This window comes from Mustela nivalis, assembly GCF_964662115.1.
Source record: "Mustela nivalis genome assembly, chromosome: 6".
Taxonomy (NCBI): Eukaryota; Metazoa; Chordata; class Mammalia; order Carnivora; family Mustelidae; genus Mustela; species Mustela nivalis.
Window position 1 is genome coordinate 124,397,577 of NC_139025.1, and position 12,246 is coordinate 124,409,822.

General features: G+C 37.0%; 1 long non-coding RNA gene across 1 annotated transcript in view; it reads left to right on the forward strand.

Moving 5' to 3' along the window:
• The window catches only part of LOC309867603, a 45,727-nt gene extending 34,345 nt beyond the window's left edge, over positions 1-11,382 (forward strand). The window contains exons 2-3 of the long non-coding RNA XR_014313264.1: positions 7,143-7,186; positions 10,661-11,382. This is a non-coding gene — a long non-coding RNA (uncharacterized lncRNA). The remainder of the gene's footprint in view (positions 1-7,142; positions 7,187-10,660) is intronic.
• Positions 11,383-12,246: the final 864 nt, after the last annotated feature.

A 12,246-nucleotide genomic window follows, 5' to 3' on the forward strand; every position in this document is an offset into this window, starting at 1 on the left:
TACATAGCCTTAAAATATTTTCCTATAAAATAATTACTAAATAGAACTTAACACATTTTGACCACTAACACTTCTCTTATTATCTCTTGGAGATTTACATCACCCTCAAAATGGAAATCATCATCATCAACCCCTCATCACCCATTTCTACTTTTTGCAATTCCTCTAACACATAAATAACAGAAATTGACAAAATGTATAAAAGAACCCAGCAATATTAGGTGCTCACTAAATGCTAACACATTTTCTCTTTTCTAAAAAGGACCAAAGATCATCAACTTTGAGTGATTAGGCAACATTTCAGGAAGAATAAAAAGTAACTCATTGGTCAGTGGATCATGGTCTCCTTTTTTGGATAAGCTGTAGAGAACACAACTGGTAAAAAACGAAAGAAGGCACGAGTTACCCTACTAGACCATATCAGCCAGTCTGACTTCAGGAATGAGATGAACAATTTACTCCACTGAGACCATTAGACCCCTTACCTGATCAATTATTTTCCTAATTTGCCCACCCTAAAAGGTCTTTTGTTCCCTTCCACCCCAGACTCTGTCACCTCCTGACTCAAGCTTCTGGATTGTACTTTCTCCATAGTCTTCCTCTTTCCTTCCCTTTTGTAGTTGTGATTACCTCCGCCCAAGATATCCCTTTTCTGGGCCAAAAGTTGAGGAAGAGTGTAGGCCCAGGAATTCCAGCCTTTCCTCTTTTTCAAACTCTCTAGGTTCCTTCTTTGATTTGTAGTTAGTGGTCTCAAGTCAGAAGTGTTTCCTCTCAGAATGTATTCTTGCTGCTTAGGGTGCTTCTTCCTCCTCCCCTCTAAAATTTTAATTTTCCCTTTGCGCAGGGCTGTGCATGCAAAAACAACATTATGTGGTGGGGACTGGTATCTCCTCTGAGGACCAAAATTAACCCTATTCACCTGACGAATGATTAACACGTATTCTATAAAATAAAGGATCATAATTTTGGTCACTATCTGACTCTGAAACTAATCCTCTGGCCTCATCCACTGAGGACTGGACAGAGGGCCTTGAGAGGGGGGCCCTAGTAGGCTCCGTTCACTGCCAGACTCAACCTACAGAAGGGCTGAGGACAATACAGGTGGTGCCCCAGAAGAGAGGGAATGGAATTGGCTGGAAAACGTAGTGCTATGAACACACAGATCAGTAAGTAGCACACTCCCTGGCTTCTAGGCGCTCATCACTAATCATAAAGCCACAGGACCGTGAAAGTCGCCCTTGGTGGGGAGTACAGTTCTTATCGTGTTGTGTTGAAATTAGCCATTTGGTCTATCTTTCCCGTTAGACTAGTAAAATTTGAACAGCGCCAACCCGTCGCATTCTCAGGACCCAGGACAGGTCCCAGATGAGTCTGAGTGCCAAGAAGTTGAAGCGACTGGGCGTGCCCGGGGAGCATGCGCAGTACGCACGACAGGGGGCCTACAGAAGCGCGCTTCCGGAGGCGGGGAAGCACAGCGGGCTGAGCGCTTCCAACGTCACCGCTCCACTACGCCAACCCCTTCTTTCCATTCCTGCGCCCCCGGCGCCCCCAACTCCTATGACTCCACCGGCTCTGGACACCTTAAGGCCTAAGTCATTTTCAGAGCAGGGTCAGCTGAGCTCTCAGGATCTGACAGCAGTGCCGAAAGCGGAAATTCTCTGCTGAAGCTTCCTGGACTACAATCCCCACAATGCCCCTGGCCTCCTTCCGCTTGCTGTCTGCGCCTACTCCGCCGGGTATTTGGGCTCCAGCTCCAGAAGGGCGGTGGTGCTCAGACAGAAGTGCCCTGTCCTTTTAAACTCTGAATTATTAAATAATTAATTAATTTAGTTCTCTTATTTTATTCTGAGCCAACCTCCAAGGTGGGCGGAGGATTTTTTTCTGTGCTGTCGTTTAAATATATTGAGTATGTATTTATACTCATATGTTTTAAATGTGTGCTTTCTTATTATTTGCTCATTTCTCTATTTCCTTTAACTTTTTTTATGGCTTTAAAAAAAGTTCCAGTTTTAACTTATTAAAACAGTAACGAATCAATGTTACTATTGATTTGAAGTAGATCTTTTTTAAAAATAAATTTTATTAATGAAATTTCCTTTTTTATTTTTTATTTATTTATTTTTTTTTTTTTCAAGTGATCTCTACTCTAGCATGGGGCACAACCCAAAGTTCAGTAGTTGCATGCTCTACTGATTGAGCCAGCCAGGTGCCCTGAAATAACCTTTTTATTTAAATATCAAGTACGTTTTAGATATTTGTCCTTTATTAGATATTAGATATTTGTCCTTTATTAGATATTGTCCTGTGGCTTTATTTTCTGCATATTTTATATACTATATGCTGCCAATATACAGTTATAGAAAAATTGAGAATATTTAAAAATTTAAAATTCACCATCAATTGAAATATTCCCATGCCTTTTTGTCATCTCTTCCCAGTTTTATTTCTGTGATGGAATCCCTACTTTTGATTACTGAGCTGAGGTTTCTAAATCATTGCACTATTTGTCTTCAGATTACAGAGAGTACTGTGGGATGCCCTGCCAAGAAATTAAGGAACTGAATAGTAATTGTTTCAATACTCTAGCACATATTGGGTAAAAGTTTCTTTTCAACCCAGTGGTTACTTCCGTTTACTGCTCTCAACTAAGAATACTGTGTGTTTGTGTGCATGTGTGTGTATTATATTATATTATATTATATTATAATAATAGTTTTCATAAAAGCAACCAAGAGTTGGCAAAATAATAAGAATTGCCAAACCAAAATCTCAGAGAAGTAAACAGAGTACTTGAAGCTACTTTTACCATGAAGATATATGCCCATCCTGAGACAACAGGGATGGAATTCAAAACCCAAGGACACCCAGAGATAAGAAGTCTAATAGGAGAATTATTACATATTATATTGAAATTTGAAAAGGCTTGAGCTGCATAGGACATAGAAGTCTAGATTGGCAGCTGTTTCAGCCCTCTCAGCTACTGTTTTGTGGCTTCAGTTGCTATTGAGAAACCAACTGACACTCTGACACTTTTTAAAAGATTCTATTTATTTATTTGACAGACAGAGATCACAAGTAGGCAGAGAGGCAGGCAGAGAGAGAGGAAGGGAATCAGGATCCCTGCTCAGCAGAGAGCCCAATGCGGGGCTCGATCCCAGGACTCTGGGATCATGACCTGAGCTGAAGGCAGAGGCTTTAATCCACTGAGCCACCCAGGCACCCCTAACCAACACTTTTTTATAGTAAAGTATCTTTTAACATTTTGCTCTTTGTTTTTGGTTTTCTGATTCAACATAATATTAAGTGGTCTCTGTTCTTTCACATGATGATCTGTCAGGTGTGGCCATAGGAGGAGATACAGGAAAACCTCAGAAAGACAAAGTATATTATATTATCAGGTCCTACAATCAGGAGACACAACACATGCAGGACCACAAGGGGACACACCAGCATTGGGCAGGAGCCAGAGGATAGTCTAAGCTGTGGTCTTTATTGGGATTTCTGTGGAAAAGTCTAGGTATGACAGCTTAAGCTTAAGCTTACCATAAAAGGCTAGGTAAACAGCTTTAGATTGTTTAGTTAGAATAATTTTAGTGGGCTTTAAGATGTAGGGTGGTCCCTGGCTGCCTGGTACCTGGCACTGAGATGTGTAAGGCAGAGGAGTAATGTCTTCTGGGATGAATGGGCAACATAGAGGAGGTAGAGCTCTGGACTAGTTAGTTTGCATATTAAATATATGCTCTTGGCTAGGCCCTTTCCCATCTCTAACAATTGATTAGCCCTGAGAAGGGCAGTCTCCTGAGCTAGGAAGGATTTTAAGGTGTTAATGTTAGTCAAAAAGAAGTCAAACAAATGGTAGCAAGAAATAACAAATCTGAAATCACCGAAAGAAAAACCCTACAAAAAATACTATATTCAAAAACAACAACAAAAAGAATGTGGGTAAAATGCATTTTCAGATTAAAGAAATAGAAACAAACAAACAAAAAAACTGAGCAAGTCCATGTTGTAGCCATTTTCAGAGCAAATGGACCGTCCCCTAAAATTTGGTTTAGATACCAAAACTAATGATGACACACACACTCCAGCAGAATATGAAAAGTGTTAAAACTTATATGAGTCTTTCTGAGGAGACTATGGGAGGCTTTCAAAGCTGATCTCAACATATCTTGAGAAAGCAAGGAAAGAAGACTGACTTGAGGTTTTTATGATAGTTAAGGGGTAGGGCTCGGGTAAAGGTTCCTGTGCAGTGTTTGAATATCCCACCTTTGACAAATCACCTGGACTTTCTTATCAGCATGCTCAGAAGTGAGACAGGAAAGCTGTGACAGACAAATACAAAAAGAAAAATTCGAGTCAGAGTCTTTACTCTAATGCATCACCAACAGAATTTGACCAAAGGAAATCCTAAAAGATGTGCACTTTAGGCAGAAGGCAAGTAAAAGAGAAATACAGAAGAGAGAAAGATTAAGTGTGTGGTAAATGTAACTGAGCAGTATTTTTTTTTACATTTTTATTAATTATTTTTATTAACATGTAATGCATTATTTCCCCCCAAAGGTACAGTTCTGTGAATCGCCAGGCTTGCACACTTCACAGCACTCAGCATATTATGTACCTTCCCCAATGTCTATAACCCTATAACCCTCTCCACACACCCCCACCCTCAAGCAACCCTCTGTTTGTTTCGTGAGATTGAGTCTCTTTTGGTTTGTCTCCCTCCCATCCCATCCTGTTTCATCTTTTCCTTTCCTACTCCACTCCGCCTTTCAAATTCCTCATATCTGGGAGATCATAGGATAATTGTCTTTCTCTGATCTGAGCAGTAATTTTAAAGAACAACAATAAAAAGATCTGATGTAGTTAAAGAAAAAAAATTAAAAACACAAATAAAATTCTTAAAATAAAATGAGGGTGCCTCGGGGGCTTATTTGGTTAGGCACCTGTCTTGGGCTCAGGTCCTGGAATTGAGAGGCATGTTGCATTGGATTCACTGCTCAGCTCAGAGTCTATTTTTCCCTCTCCCTTTGCCCCTCCCCCTGTCTGTGCTTTTTCTCTCAAATAAATAAAACCTTAAAAAAAAAAAAACAGCAATGGCAAATAAGAAGGAGGGTATAATTGGTTAACTGTTTCAAGTATCTTGTTTACAAAAAAGCATTACTTTGATTAAATTTTGAAAATTTTGGCGTTTCTGCATAACCATTAAAGACAACAATTAGTAGCATATAATTTTTAAATCAGAAGAGGAAAATGATTAAAATGAAAGAAAAAATAGACTATATTTTTGATGTAAAAACAAAATATTAGTAATCACATATAAATCGACTAAGTCCTCTATGTTTTAAAAAAAACACTGTCATATTATATTTAAAAATAAGCTGTCCATAACACACATCCAAATATAAAATCTCGGAAAAATTAACTGAACAAGTATGGTATAGATATCCAAATGATAGCCAAATGAAAAGTGGTATTGAGGAGAGATTTTAATAGACTCCAAGCAAAGGATAATTTTAAAAATAGACTTTTAGGCAAAAAGCATCATAAAAGTTTATTTCATTATGATAAAATATTCAATTACACAGAATATGTAAGTATGTTTGCAACTAATGATATAATCTAATAGATTAAGGAAAAATATGAATTCCTAATTAATAGTGGGGTGTTTGGGACATGTCCACTGCAACTGATAAAACAAACAAAAAAATTAGTAGAATGGGGTGTCTGGATGGCTCATTCAGTAGAGCATGTGCCTCTTGACCTCAGGGTTGTAAGTTTGAGTCTTACATTGAGGGTAGAGATTACTTAAAAATGCAATCTTTAAAAAAAAACCTCAGTAGACAAAACATCAGTAAAGATATTAATCAAGTTAAATCCTTATTATCAAAATTGATTTGATACAAATACAGGAAACATTGTACCTATGAACTCTAGGATACACATTTATTAAGAACATATCTGGAAAATATGACTATATGCTTGGCCATAAATAACATGCAAATAATTTATAAAAGCCTGAAATCACAGAGAACATGTTCACTGGTAACAGGTAGATCTGTTACATAAAATTGAAACAAGTCATAAAAATTTAAATAAAGCAACATTTCTATGTTTTCCTGAGTCAAAGAGGAAACCAAAAAGGTATTTGAAAGTGAGCAATTCTGCACATTAAGATCTGTCATAATCAAAAGAAAATATACGAACGTAAATATGCATATGTTAGGGAAAATGGTGAATAGTAATGAGATAGGCAAATGTTATGTCTGATATGTAGCAAACAGCAACATACACTTTAAAACATTTAAAAGAAAATAAAGATGCTAATAAAAAATATTTAGCGCCTGAATGGCTCATTTGGTTAAGCACCTACCTTTGGTTCAGGTCATGATCTCTAGATCCTGGGATTGAGCCCTACATCAGGCTCCTTACTCAGCAGGAAGTCGGCTTGTCTCTCCCCCTCCTCCCTCAACTCTTGCTCTCTCTCTCTCTCTTTCTCTCTCAGATAAATTAAATTAAATCTTAAAAAAAAAAACTTAGCAATAGGCCTACAGCTCCTCTAGGATCACTACCAGAAACAGTAAGTCTATTGTAATTATGAGTGTACTGAAGAGATCTAATCAGATAAGAACGTGGAATACAAGGAAACAATTTAAAGTACACACAATTGGAAATGTCAGTCTTTGAAAGGACATTTATGGGAAGCAAAAGAATAAAAGAAAGGATGAAGTATATGTTGGCATTACATGTTAAGGGGCACATGAAATAGAGATGTTTTAACTAAAAGACAAAGAAAATTGGATCAATTTTGCATCAACCATAAACCAACACAAAACCACTCTATACCTGAAATCTGCTATACTGCCAGCAGAGGGTGCCATTGAACTAGGAATCTTGTAAACACGTCCGCCCCACCAAATCCACAAAATGAAGAAATCTGAGAGTCTTAGAGAATTATGATAGAAAATTAAATGCAATACACTTCAGTTAATTGCAAATCTCCCACAATAAAGTAATTATAATTAAAATAAAACTCTCCTCCTAGGACGCAATTCGTTCAGCTATAGACATTTTACTCTCCAGAGTCATAATTTAAATTTAGCCGTAAGAAGTTAAATAATCTCAACTTTTCTTATCTCTTACAGCTGGGTAACTAGAATTTAACAGAGACTAACATCAATAGCTTAAGGTAAGTTATATTACCTTAGTGACCAGTAGCCTTCAGATAGTGTCCTAATGTGGTAATGACCTACATTGCTACTTTTATTACTACTCCTTTATGGTGAAAGAAATAGATGCACATAGTAAAAAATTTAAAATGCAAAGTGATAATAAGTGAGAAGTGTCTCATCCTTCCTCCTATCCCAGTCTCTATTACTAGCCTTTAACTTTTTAGTCATTTTTCACATACCAAAGTTCTGTTTCTGTGTTAATTTTCTAAAAGGTGTTCAAACTGGCTTGAGGGGGAATATGTGGTTTCTCATTCCATTTTTCATAAAATGAAAAATTTGGTGATTTTGTGGATTTATGTTTCAAGTTATATTATCATGTTTCTCACTGTCTTTTTTAAAAATTTGTTTATTTGACAAACAGATCACAAGTAGGCAGAGAGACAGGCAGAGAGAGAGGAGGAAGCAGGCTCCCTGCTGAGCAGAGAGCCCGATGCAGGGCCTGATCCCAGGATCCTGAAATCATGACCTGAGCTGAAGGCAGAGGCTTAACCCACTGAGCCACCCAGGCACCCCATGGTTTCCACTGTCTTTGATCATCTCTTTCCTATGGGGTGAAGTGTACTGCTTGGCCATGCCTGAGTTATATGACTATTGTACTTTTATAGTACATACACAGGACAGATACATGTTTTCTGAAAAGGGAAAACAAGTTGCTATAACAGAAGGGAAAAGGAATAATAGGTAAGCAAATGCAACAGGTATTCATATTCAACTAATAGTTTAAAATATAAAGCATGCACTTTTATATTTTTTAAAGATTTTTTTATTTGTTTATTTGACAGTCTGAAATCACAAGTAGGCAGAGAGGCAGGCAGAAAGGGAGGAGGGGAAGCAGGCTCCCCATTGAGCAGAGAGTCCAATGCAGGACTCGATCCCAGGACCCTGAGATCATGACTTGAGCCGAAGGCAGAGGCTTAACCCACTGAACAACTCATGCACCCTGCACTTTTATATTTAAAGGGTACTTATTTAACTCCTTAATCTGAGAGATTGTTACTTACCACACTGGTACTTCTCCCTCATATCTTATAAAACCATATACAGTCACTTCTCCTTATTGTGGCAGTTACGTTATATAAAGTCATCATAATCACTGCATCAGCAAATACCAAATTATTACCCCCAGGAGAAACAGAATTAGATTCATGAAAGCCCCTGGTCACAACATTTGCATCAACCAATCAATACATAATCTCGTTTTATGTCTATTTCTATTTAAAGACCTCTTTAAAAATGTATATTATTGATTCATCAACACGTAATTCATGGTCAATCGTGCTGTAACTCATGTCTGATCAAAACTTATCTAACATACAAATTTTCTCCATAAGATTTATCACAGCTTTTTTGCACTTAAGTAGAGTAGGCACCATGGCAGCACTAGCCTTGGAGGGCATTTTTAAATAGAGAAATCACCAAAAAAAGGCAAAAACATGCAAAATACATGGCATTAAGTAGACTGCACAAAGAACACTTGATACATAATACAGGGACTAGAATGATAAGGCACAGCCTCTTGTTTAACCACAGCTGGGAACCTGCCTACTGGGTAATTCAAAATTTTTGCTGCTCTGCACATGTCTGCAAATGATTAGACAACACCATGAGTACTACTTTGGGAGTTACAAATGATTTTGGAGTTATAAAATCAAATTTAGCAAATAAATAAATATGCAAATACAAAATCTGGAAATATTGAGAATCTAATTGGGCCCAAAAAGAAGGAAACCTAATCCTATTTCATTAATCCCATACTGCTTGAAATGGAATGGTCCAAGTTTAGGTTCAATTATGTTTTCTTTTAAATTTCACAAAATTATTTTGTATTTTTTCATGCAGCTTTTTGCTTACTTTATGGTTTCTAATTGTTTGTTTTTTAAAATCCTGTTGAAAAAAGAGCAATGGCAGTTAGATTCACCTAAATTAAATTCATGTAACTTAATCCCTGTATTTGTTCAGTGGTCTAATTTGAACCAAGAATTTTACAGGTCTTTTGCACAGATTCAGAGGCTTTCTTTTCATTGGAGGATATCACAGCTACTGGAAGCCTTAGTGCAATTCTGAAAGTAAGAAGCTCTGCCCTTTCCCCAGCCAGGTATCCTTCCTATGTAAGAGACAGGGAAGACAGAGTAGATTTCAAAGACAACTGAAACAACAAAAGGGCAATAAATAGTACCAAAATTCTTATCTTTCTATGAAAAGGCTTTCCCCATACTATCTCTATCACTATGCTTTGCACAAATTCCACCTCATGTCCTCTCTCAGCAGCAAGAATATAAAAACTAAATAATTACATTCTTACAAATTAGCACAGTGATTTCTACTGTCATGATTTATTTAACAAAGCATATTCAGGAATATTTGATCTTTACAAAATGTGAAACCTGATCAATCTTATATATGCCTTATATTATATGCTTTATATTTAACCTAATAAAATATCTTATGTTATAATAATAGGTTTTCTTCCAGGTCAGATTTACCCATTAAAACCCTTTGATTCCATCCTTCCCAAAAGAAACTGATATCATCATTCTCAGCCAATGGGATTTACGACTAGCAAATTCTAGGAATATGCCAGTCCAGTTGTAGATCACTGCACAAAATGGACTTCGAACTTTAGATCAGGAAAGACAGAGATGATTTTAAGATAAATTCTTACCCTAAAATCAGTGGGAAGGATTTATCATCTCTCTCCTTGCACTGGAATATTATCTCTATAAAGAGAAAATATTCTTTAATCGCTACTGAAGCTCCTGTGACTTGCCCTTTGATGGCTTTAAGTAAATACTTTTGGAATGAGTGGATTTTAGCTACTGCTGCATTAAAAAGTCACCCCAGAGCATAGTGACTTAAGATAAAACATTTTTTAAATTTTTAATTTTTATTTTTTATTATATGTTCAAGTAGCCAGCATATGATAAATACATCATTAGTTTTTGATGTAGTGTTCAATGATTCATTAATTGCATATAACAGCACTGCTCATCATATCACGTGCTCTCCTCAATACCCATCACCCTCTTACCAGCCCCCACCAACTCCCTCCCTTCTGAAACTGTCACTTTGTTTCCTAGAGTCCAGAGTCTCTCATGGCTCATGTCCCTCTCTGGTTTCTTCCCATTCAGTTTTCCGTCCAATCCCTCCAAGGTCCTCTGTGGTGTTCCTTATGTTCCACATGAAACCATATGATAATTGTCCTTCTCTGTCTGGCTTACTTCACTTAACATAACCCCTCCAGTTCCATCCATGTCAATGTAAATAGTGGGTATTCATCCTTTCTGATGGCTGAGTAATATTCTATCATATATATGAACAACATCTTTATCAGTTCAAGATGAAACATTTTATTGTTATCTCTTGTGGTTCTTGAAGTTGACTGGATTCTTTTGTAGAAGTGGTTCTTATTCAAGGTGTGTCTTGTTTTGCAGTGAAATGGCGAATGCAGCTGAAGTCACATTGAAGACATTCTCACTCATATGTACGGAGGTTGATGCTGTCAGCAGAATGGTGGTGTTCTCAGCCAAAACATGTACAGGAGGCCCATCTACATGGTTTGGACTTCCCCATAGCATGGTGGTTGGGTTCCAAGAGCTAACTTCTAAAGGAAACAAGGAGGAAGTATGTGTATCTTTATGAACTAGTTTTGAAGTTTTTTTTAAGTCATGTGTGTTGCTTCTATCCTGAAGTTTCACCCATGTTGAAGGGAAGGAGTGGTATTTCCCATTATTTCATGGAAGATATGCCAATGCCATATATTTTCTTTAAAAGTCAATGCCATATTTAATGAGAAAGTGGGATAAAATACATTGTGACAGCCATCTCTGGAAAACTCAGCCTTCCACAAAGCCTGACCAACAACAAACTATATTTGATTATAAGCACATATGAGACATGCCCAGGTAGTATAAAGATAAGTTGGAGAAATAATAAGAGAAACTTTGAAGTCAGATGAAGATCATCTTGTAGCACATAAGTTATGTGCTAAAGATACAGAACGATATTATGGATGTTTTATAAGTCTTTTCATGGTTGTGCAGATTTGTGCAGATTTGCAGATTCTTTTACTGACTGGAGAGACCATTCAGGGGGATGGGAGCAACAGGGGTGTGGAGCAAGTGGAGGTCTTCTCCTATTCTACTTCAATCAAAGTTTCTCCATTTTTAATTTGCTTTATATAAACTGAGAACTTTGGTTCTGTAGTGATTCAGTTGAAGGGAAATGTCTTGCTGCTTAAAAGGTTGGTAACCTGTGGAAATGTATAAAATTATAAACATGAAAATATAATCAATTTCTGTTGATTGAACTGCTGTCAATATTTCTTGTTTGTGAGGTTTTTTAGGTCATTTTCAGAGATTTGATGAGAAATATTGAGAGAGAATTTCAAGGAAATGAATTGCAATTACATGGTATTCATAATGCCATTTATACTTCCAGATACCAGATGCTGCTTATTTCCTATAAGTTCTCCTTCCCACATATCCTGGCTGTCACAGTCAGTTGGATTCAGCACATTAAAAATTACTGTTGAGGTACCTGGGTGGCTCAGTCAGTTAAGGTTCTTACTCTTTATTTGGCTCAGGTCATTATTTCAAGATTGTGGGATTGAGCCCTGCATCAGGCTCCTTGCTAAGTGGGAATTCAGCTGGAAATGATGTCTCTCTCTCTACCACTGTGCCTCCCAACTCTCTCTCTCTCTCAAATTACATATGTCTTTAAAAAATAGCTGTTTACATGGCTCTCTTTGCTTATTAATGTCTCCATCTTTCAAAAAGACCACCATTCCCACAATTCTCATGTGCCAGTCTTGATAGTTTCTCATTCATAAAAAGAAGGAGGCAAGGGGGATTACATTTATTTTTCTTTTTGAATACCCCTTTAGCAAAAGTTTATAGTGTTTGCTTTATAATTTACCAGTAAGTATGAATAAAAAAAAGACTTATGGGATAAAACAACAAACAATGCTGAGCATAATCCCTGTATTAGGAAATACAAAACTTATGCTATGGTAATGTAA